A 9,542-nucleotide genomic window follows, 5' to 3' on the forward strand; every position below is an offset into this window, starting at 1 on the left:
TTATTTCTTATGTTAAATTTCGTACCAAAATGTATTAAAAATTAATTAATATAAAAGGCTTTACAATTTTCATTCCATTGGATTAATTCAAATTACCGTAGGATAAACATTTTATTAGATACGAGGAACTTTAAAATTAATAACGTTACTTACATAACTACACATTTTATCCGGCCCGGAAGACCAAAATTTCAAGAGGTTATCCTACATCACAAATTGAACTAAAATGTTTCTATTGTTCAAAGTCTGATTCTCAATTACATTCGAAATGTTTCACTTTTCAGAACTTATTTCACATAAAATCCCATGTATCTCCATTTTTTATGATCAATTTTGTAATAAAACTTTTTTTAAATTAAACTCATAGGCTTTTAAATGATCTTTCCATTGGCATTAACATTTTATGAGATACAAGGAGTCTTTATGGATTAATGGTGTGAAAGGGTGAACCTGAATAGAGAAAATCTCCAGTACAATTGAAAATCAGACTGTACAAAAGGGACTTTTTATTCAAAATTGAGATATTTTACAATCTTCTGGAGTTTTACGTTGGTTCACAGGACACCCTGCATATCCAAACAGATTTTGGTCCTCCGGGCCGGATTTTTTATTTAAACATTTTCATTGTAATAACAGTTAAGCCCTAATTGCTGTTCTGAAAAGATAAACAATACTTTGATTTATACAAGGTGACCATAATTAAATACTTCACCCACTTTTGTAAAATGCTTTATATTATTATTTCTTGATTTCATATATACAAGACAAAAAAAATCAAACATATCAAAAACTTTCTAAAAAGTATCTCATCTAATAACGCCGAAATAAATATAAATTTTGGTCTTCCAGGCCGGAATAATTTTTGTAAGGAATATATAGAATAAAATATATAGGAATTAAGCGTGTCATTATTTTAATGTTAAGCCTGAATTGCTGTTCTGTAAGCGTAAATAATATTTTATTTAAACATGGGTGATGGTAATTAAATACTTCATACACTTTTGTACAATTCTATTTATTATCTCTTGAATAATACTTTAATGTATACAAAACAAACAAAAACAGAAGTGGAATACCCATTTAGAAGAAAATTTTGGAAAATTATCTCGTTTAATACATGAAATGATGGCTTAAACAAAGATTTGGTCCTCCGGGACGGATTAAATTTTATACATATTTACTACGGGTCAGTTTGTCCTCAGAAAAAATAAATAAAAAGGTCACCCACTTCTTTACTTTATGTATGACTTTATGTTATTAACTGCTAAACAACTCTCTAATGAATCTTCCTTGTTCATTGGTTTTGGTAGTCTAGGATCAGAGCTCAGTCTTATCCATCTGGTCATTTCGGCCAACACATAAGGTGGCTTAGATCTAGTCCTGGCTCCTTCTGAGTTTCACCACTCATAAACTCCTTGTTTCCTCCCTCATCTTTCCCCTTTTCAACTGCAGCTGTGTCTCTTATGGTGGACTTTGCAACAAGAAAAGCGTTTGAAAAGACTGATGAACTGTTGTGTCAGATTTATTTTTTATTTTTGGCACCCCCTAAATGCCCCTTCTCACACCTGCATTCAGACCAATCCTGGTTTATCCCTCCTTCCAAAGGAAATATTTCTTAATCAACTTCCTTCACCAAACCATAAATTCTCTTCAACCTGACTATATTTTCCAGCTGCTTCAAATCAAATCGTCTATCCACCCTCTTAACACTACTCATCTCCCAACAGCCTATACCTTCCTTGTAAAAACCCTCCACATTCGAGAGGTCCTTCCTAGCTTGAGCCAAAACTCTCTGGAATCCTCTTCTTTTACCAATCCACAAAGCCACTTCCATTACCTGTTTTAAATCCTTTCTGTACAAACACCTCATTTCTCCCCAAACAGAGACAACATAGTCCTCAATTTTATTAGGTTCTTTTACTACATAAGAAAACTTGTTTCCTTCATTTTCCCAACTTTTAAGTTTAGAGTTTGTGATTATGATCACGCAAGACAGAGTAAGCTTTATTATTCCTGTTTTTCTCTAAATTCTTATTATTGCTTTTGTATTAGGTGTTTTATGTCAATTTATTTCGCTGTATGTTAACGTTAAACCTTCATTAATTCAAGTGCCAGATTTCTATAAATTTTTGTGACCAGCTCCCTCTTCTGTCCCACTCCCTCTCCCTCGCCCAGCCCCTCTCCCTCTCCATCACCCAGGCCCTCTCACTCCCTCTCCCTCACCCTTGCCCAGTACCACTCCCTCTCCATCACTTTCTCTCTCCCCTCTCACTCCCTCTCCCTCCCTCTCCCTCCCGCCCCCTCCCCTCTCTCTAACCCTCGCCCAGTCACACTCCCTCACCCTCTCTTTCTCTCTCCCTCCCTTTCCCTCCCTCCCCCTCCTCTTACTCTATCTCTCTCCCTCTCCCATCTCCCTCTCCCTCGCCCACTCCCACTCCCTCTTTTTCTCTCTCTCTCTCTCTCTCTCTCTCTCTCTCTCTCTCACACACACACACACACACACACGCGCGCGCGCGCGCGGCTTATTATTTTTTAATATGATCTCTATCCTCCTATTCTGGTAGGATGTGGAAGGTTCTCTGCCAATTCAGCCCATAAGTGTGTGAGCCTTATTTGTAGAATTTTATTTTCTAAGTAATCAGTTCCTATTAAGTTGTTTTGTGAATTTTTCAACTAAAACTTGCTTATCAGTTGTTTTTAAACTTATTTAATTTGAAATTAATATTCTATCATTTTTTTCAGGAGTGATTTCAAATTTTTCTTAAAATATCAACTGTAGTTGATAAACATCTCTCTAATGAATCTTCATCGCAGAGCTTCAAATTACATTAGAAATCTATCATCTAGTAAAAACTCCCCTTAGGGATGGGATTTTTCAACTATAACCAGTGTTTTAAATTTTCGTTTGTTTTTTGTTTCAAAAGAGTCTCCGACTATTTTAAGGGAAATAGCTTTAACTGTATTAGGTGTGATTGTAAATTTGCAAATTGCAAATTTTCCATCTTTGTAATGATTTAATTTAATATTTAATATAGTTATATTTTAGAGAGAAAGAGAGAAATCATATATCACCAAATATTTGTAATAAATGAAATATGACAATCATATTTATTTAAAAAATATATATATGTATATTTTTCTTGTTTTCTTCTCCGTTATATAATCTTATGTTGGACTTATTAATGGTTAGCTTTTAACATACAAATGTAGAGCAAGGAAAAGCAAATTTCTTATTGCAAAAAGTTAAAAATTTAGTTTCTAGGGATTTTAGGCTTAATATGTGAAAATGTCCTTGTTTTATGAATGGTAATTTAAATCTGAAAATAATGGTGGACTACCAATTATTACATTACTCCGTTTTATCTATGCACATATTTTGGCTGAAATAATTTTTTTTTAATATTTTTATGATAGGTTTGGGTTCATTTTTTTAGTTCAAAAGAATTTAAAAAAAAGTTCATAATATATCTGCTATGATAGTGATATGCATTATTGATTACTGATTTATATAAGGTCAAATCTGCACATGTACAGAGTTGAGCCTATCACTTCTCTCAGTCCACTGGCAATTCCAGCTTTGGTAATTTAGAACTACCGGCTAGTCACAAGAATCACCTTGAGGTGATGGCACTCAAGTGTCAGACCTGGGCCTTATCCGTCCAGCCACCAAGGTTGGGCTCCAGGGGCTGTAAACAACATTTCAGCCCCGAGTGAGTAGTTCCTAAAACCAAACCAATTTACTCTCCCACTCACTCTTAAACACTTTTTTCACATTTACATGCCATTCACTAGGATAGTGAAGTATTCGATATTCCTCTATTGGCCCTCTCACACTACATATTCACGCTAATAAATACATTCACTCATAACACACACTAAGTACACAAAACTATCAGTATTATGTACAATAGAACAACACTGATTCCTCAAAAATCAGAACAGGGGACCTAGCTGTACTCAACACAATTTTCATATTGGGTGGCATTAATATGCGCTCTCTATATGGAGCCAAGGAATTTTACACTTCAATTCTCTACATATTGGACACATACACGGGCTTTGGCCCAAAAGTAAATGTCCGTGTGTCGACCTATTTTTAATTAGGTAAGGCCTCTTCTTCTATAAGTCAGAACCTCTGAGCTCCACCCATCATCAGTACTCTTGATACTTCTCAGCTGTCCTCTGATGCTGCCATTTTGTTTAATTATGCATTTTTAACAGAGGGCCAAATTGCGGAGGTTAAATCTAGATTCCAGTCGACTTGTCCACTTGTTCATCCCCCTCCAGACCTATGTGCCTGGGTACCCAGAAAACAACCACCATTTTCCTGAGACACTCTACTTAAGATACTTATCTCAAGAGCACAAACAAGAAGGCATATATGTAGGATTGTAAACCATTCAATAAAACATCTGGTCGTTTTAGCATTTAAAAAATCAAAAATAAAGTATTAAATGTCAATATCCATTGAGGAAAAAATTATATTTGTGATCTTTAATGTTTCAAACTTTAACTGTTTTGTTTTGCTTTCACTTGTCTAATCAACATAGATTAAACATTATATTTAATTTTTAAGAGGTGATGCCTACACGGTACATTTCAACTACACTAGCCAGATAGTTACATTTGCTATAAAATTGATTAGGTATCGTGAAGGAAAGGACATGCAGACTAATTTAAGTAATGACTTAATTTATTAGGTAATAAAATGAAACTAGCTCAACTGAATGATTCAATTGATTTCTATTGGAATATCGCTTGTTGGCCGCCAAGGATCAATTAGCTTAGGGGGGACAATAAAATACTTTCAACAGAAAATAATATTTTCATAAAAAATTTTCTTAAACTTATTTGTATATTGTAAATATGTAGGTTGAACATGCGATGTATAATAAATGTAAATTGTAAAAATAATATTGTAAAGGATATTGTAAAAAATTGAAATGGATGAAATAAAACATATATTTTGTGTTAATTGTTTTTATTTCAAGCAAACTGATTACATTTTCATTTTTATGTCACTGAAGGAATAAAGTAAGCTGGATGGTGCGCTTTTTCAACTTCTAGGGATAAAGGCAAATTTATTTTTATAAAATCACTCTTTCTTATATAATTTATAATGGCACACAAGAAGAGGAAAAAATTCAAATTCAACCTGCAGAACAGTTTTGCTATTTAGTGTGCAGGGTTTGCCCGAATCTCATTTTTACAATTTCTCAACAAAACCTTCAATTCCTCTATAAATAAAAATATTTGCTAAAAATTAATGCTCCTTTTCAAATAAATAAAATTAATACAGTAGACTTTTTGTTCTTTTAATAGTCTTTTGATAATTTGAGGAACCTTAAAACAGGAGACACTATGACAGGTCAGTAACAAAAATTCACAAAAGAAAAAAAAATGTTTAAAACAGGCCGGTGATAACCATTTGATGTTTGTCAGTCCATAAATAATACATATAATAGAGTTATGCTTGGTTGAATTAATTGGGACTGAGCCCTGTTGTCAAGCTAGAAAATTCAGATTTGTTGAATAGTAGCAATAATACAAGGAAAAATCAGTAAAACGGACTTTATCTTAATAATTCCTCAGAATAAATGTCTAGAAATGCCAGATCAAGTAGTTAAACATAAGCTGAAGTCTTACAATTAATTATGGTTTTCAGTTGAGATAAAAAAATCAATGGCACGAGCGGGATTCGAACCCACAACCTTCGGCTTGATACGCCGCTGCTCTACCACTTGAGCTATCGTGACCTCGATCCACTCAGACACCAACTTCCCATCTCAACCGCACCTTTTTTTTTTCCCCCTTCTTTTTGCCATTTTTCAAATGTCGTGTAATCTATTTGATTCTCGGCGACAAATGAAATGGCCACAGAGAGCTTTAGTAAAGGTATACTTCATTTTAAACTTATTAAATTCACTAGTTTCATGGTCCGCTTGACCATTAATATCTTACAATTAATTAAGGTTTTCAGTTGAGATAAAAAAGTCAATGGCACGAGCTGGATTCGAACCCACGATCTTCTTTCTTTTTTATCTCAACTGAAAACCTTAATTAATTGTAAGATATTAATTGGTCAAGTGGACCACAAAACTAGTGAATTTAATAAGTATAAAATGAAGTTTACCTTCATTCAAGATACTGTAGGATAAACATTTTATTAGATACGGGGAACTTTAAAATTAATAACGTTACTTACATAACTATACATTTTATCCGGCCCGGAGGACCAAAATCTGGTGTTTCATGAACAAATGTCAATATTTCAAGAAGGAATCTTACATCTCAAATTAACCTAAAAAGTTCATATTGTCCAAAGTCTGATTTTCAATTTTATCCGAGATTTTTCACTTTCAGAACTTTTTCCCAATAAATTCTCACAATCTCACTTTTCTTTTCCTTCTTATGTTCAATTTCGTACCAAAAAGTATTAAAAATTAATTAACATAAAAAAAGGCTTTTCAATGCTCATTCCTTGCATTAATTCAAGTTACCGTAGGATAAACATTTTATTAGATAAGAGGAACTTTAAAATTAATAACGTTACTTACATAACTATACATTTTATCCGGCCCGGAGGACCAAAATCTGGTGTTTCATGGACAAATTTATATTTATATTATTATATTTCAAGAGGGTAGCTTACATCTCAAATTAACCTTAAAAGTCCATATTGTCCAAAGTCTGATTCTCAATTTTATCCAAGATTTTCACTTTCAGAATTTTTTTATGTTATGTTCAATTTCAGAGGACCAAAATTTCAACAGGTTATCCTACATCTCAAATTGAACTAAAAAGTTTCTATTGTTCAAAGTCTGATTCTCAATTATATTCGAAATGTTTCACTTTTCCGAACTTATTTCACATAAAATCCCATGTAACTCTATTTTTTATGATCAATTTTGTAATAAAACTTTTTTTTAATTAAACTCATAGGCTTTTAAATGCTCTTTCCATTGGCATAAAAAAAAGGTGTGGTTGAGATGGAAAGTTAGTGTCCAAGTGGATCGAGGTCATGATAGCTCAAGTGGTAGAGTAGCGGTGTATCAAGCTGAAGGTCGTGGGTTCGATTCCCGCTCGTGCCATTGAATTTTTTATTAAATTAATTGGTCAAGTGGACCACGAAACTATTGAATTCATAAGCTGAAAGTTTTGACCAAGCTCAACAATGTGATTGTGTAGTTAAATCATTTCTGATCGCTTTTGCCCGTTCTATCCGATGAATTTTTCCTTCTCGCCATCTTTAGTTTAACTAATAATAATTGTTAAAAACCACCATGGTTTTGGAAAGGACTAAACGACAAGTTCATCACACGATGTCATAATTTAACGCTGAAAGAACAGCAAAAAATCAACATTATAATTTAATGCTAGACCTCAATAACTGATCGTTAATACCATTTAATTTAATAATCAGTCCCTGTATTGCAGAGGCTGGGGGTTAGAAGAGAAAATATTGACAGATTGGGCATAGGTCACACCAGGATCGCACAACTACTGACAGGGGCGATATCATTCTGGTACCAGTTGTGTACAGGAATTGTCATTGTAGACAGTAATAACTAATTGAGTCTTTTTTAAACAGATAGTTCCTACTCACAGTAAGTTGTTTTCAATGATCCCAATTTTGAATTGTTGAAGTTCTACAACCTGATTATGAGCTCTAAGCTCGAAATCCGGATCATTGAATACAACTTACTGTGAGTAGGAACTATATATATATTTATTTTTTTTTTTAATTGAACAACACACTCACTTCACCATTCATCATTTCTAACTAATTGAGTGTGCAAAGAAAAAAAAATTTTACATTATACATGGCCTAATGCATTCAATGCCTCAGGGTAGTGGTCGGCAAACTCGTCATCCAAAACATCCGAATATAATCAAAAATACAAGAATGAAGTTCATTCAAAGAGCCAATTTTTTAACTTAAGCTTTGCTTTAGTAGACATTTTTATGGAAATAATTAGAATTAAAAGTACACTCTCGAGCTTACCTTTATTGAATATGTCTTAGTTTAACTAATGGTACATTAAATAAAACTTGGTATCATTCTTATATTAAGATAATATTTATTTAAAAATTTAACAAATTAAATAATATAAAAGGTATCCTTAAAAAAACTACAAATACTCCACTAACGTGAACAATGGCCTTGCATTTCTCTGTAAGGGGTAAGTCAGCTTTGTATGTTGTTTTTAATTTTAGGCACGATAAGCCAATTTCTTAACCTAAACTTATTTATCAAAATTATAGAAACCCTTTCGATGAAAACCAACTTTTTCTTACAAACTTTATAGCTAATCTTAAGGTAATTATTAAAAATTATATTTATTTATTAAATTTTATCATTTAAACATACACAATTTATACTCTTGATAAAGTTCATGCTTGAAAATGATTGTTTGCATAAATATGTAAATCCAAATAAAGAATGAACAGCAAACACTAGTTTCTTCAGTTGATCATCATCATCCAAGTGTTAAAAATCAGCATATCTTCCCTCGCCAGATCTTTCAAAGCAGACCATTTGTGCTGTAAACTTAATTTATTTTGGTTTAAAGACGCTCGAATTTTTGAGCTTCAAAATTTTTTATTTTTTAAATCCAGCAACTGAATTTCAAAGTTGCCAATAACAATATTAAAGAGCAAAAAATTAATTACTGTTACCGTGGCATTCAGAGGTTTTTTTAACAAAGGCTAGCGTCGCTTTGTTGTTAATAAAGTCTTTGAACCTGCTGGGCAAATTTCTTCAGGTAATGTCTGCGCACATAGTGCTTCCTGATGAATAATACAATAGTGAGTATCTTTAAAAATAGTGACAATCCCATTTCTTGCACCTGTCATATTTTGCGCTTTGTGTCTGCACTGAACATTTAGTGAAAGAGCCGCAGCCAAGAAGTCAAAGAGCTGCAGTTTGCCGGCCACAGCCTGTATGTAGATCTTTGGGTGTTTATTTTTTTTCCGTAATTTATTTATTAGCAAGAATGGAAGGGCCAGAGCCCTTGATTCCCAGGGAATAGGTTGAAAACAACTTAATGTAAGTAGGAACTATCTTTTTAAAAAGATTGAACAACACACTCACTCCACCATTCATCATTTCTAACTAATTGAGTGTGCAAAGAAAAAAAAATGTAATTATCCATGACCTAATGCACTCAATGCCTCAGGGCAATTACTTTTTGCTGTATGTAGATCTTTGGGTGTTTATGTGTTTTCTTCATAATGTATTTATTAGCAAGAATGGAAGGTCCAGATGCCTTGATTCCCAAGGAATATGTAGTTTAGCTGTTTGCTGTACTAGTTTTTTTATAAAATTTTCATAACGCGCCCTTCAGTTCGATACTTTACTCGATTTCCACCTTAAAAATGTAAGGGTGGGTTTTATATTTTTGTTTACAGCCCTTTAATAATTTTGTGCAGTGGGCTTTTTTAATTAAGAAAATGAGTCATTTATGACATCGAAGGTGAATTTTCATCATGTTTAAAATGTTTTAAATCATTATTGACGTTTGGAAAAGCTTTGTGGGGGA

At 33.0% G+C, this 9,542-nt stretch overlaps 1 protein-coding gene across 1 annotated transcript in view; it reads left to right on the top strand.

Annotated features, from left to right (window-relative positions):
* LOC106666907 (suppressor of lurcher protein 1-like) overlaps positions 1 to 3,028 on the top strand; it is a 156,156-nt gene extending 153,128 nt beyond the window's left edge. Inside the window, exon 11 of the mRNA XM_014394445.2 lies at positions 2,743 to 3,028. The gene's annotated coding sequence lies outside the window, so the exon portion shown is untranslated. The remainder of the gene's footprint in view (positions 1 to 2,742) is intronic.
* Positions 3,029 to 9,542: the final 6,514 nt, after the last annotated feature.

This window comes from Cimex lectularius, unplaced genomic scaffold (assembly GCF_000648675.2).
Source record: "Cimex lectularius strain Harlan isolate CLEC.00 unplaced genomic scaffold, Clec_2.1 scaffold92, whole genome shotgun sequence".
Classification (NCBI taxonomy): domain Eukaryota; kingdom Metazoa; phylum Arthropoda; class Insecta; order Hemiptera; family Cimicidae; genus Cimex; species Cimex lectularius.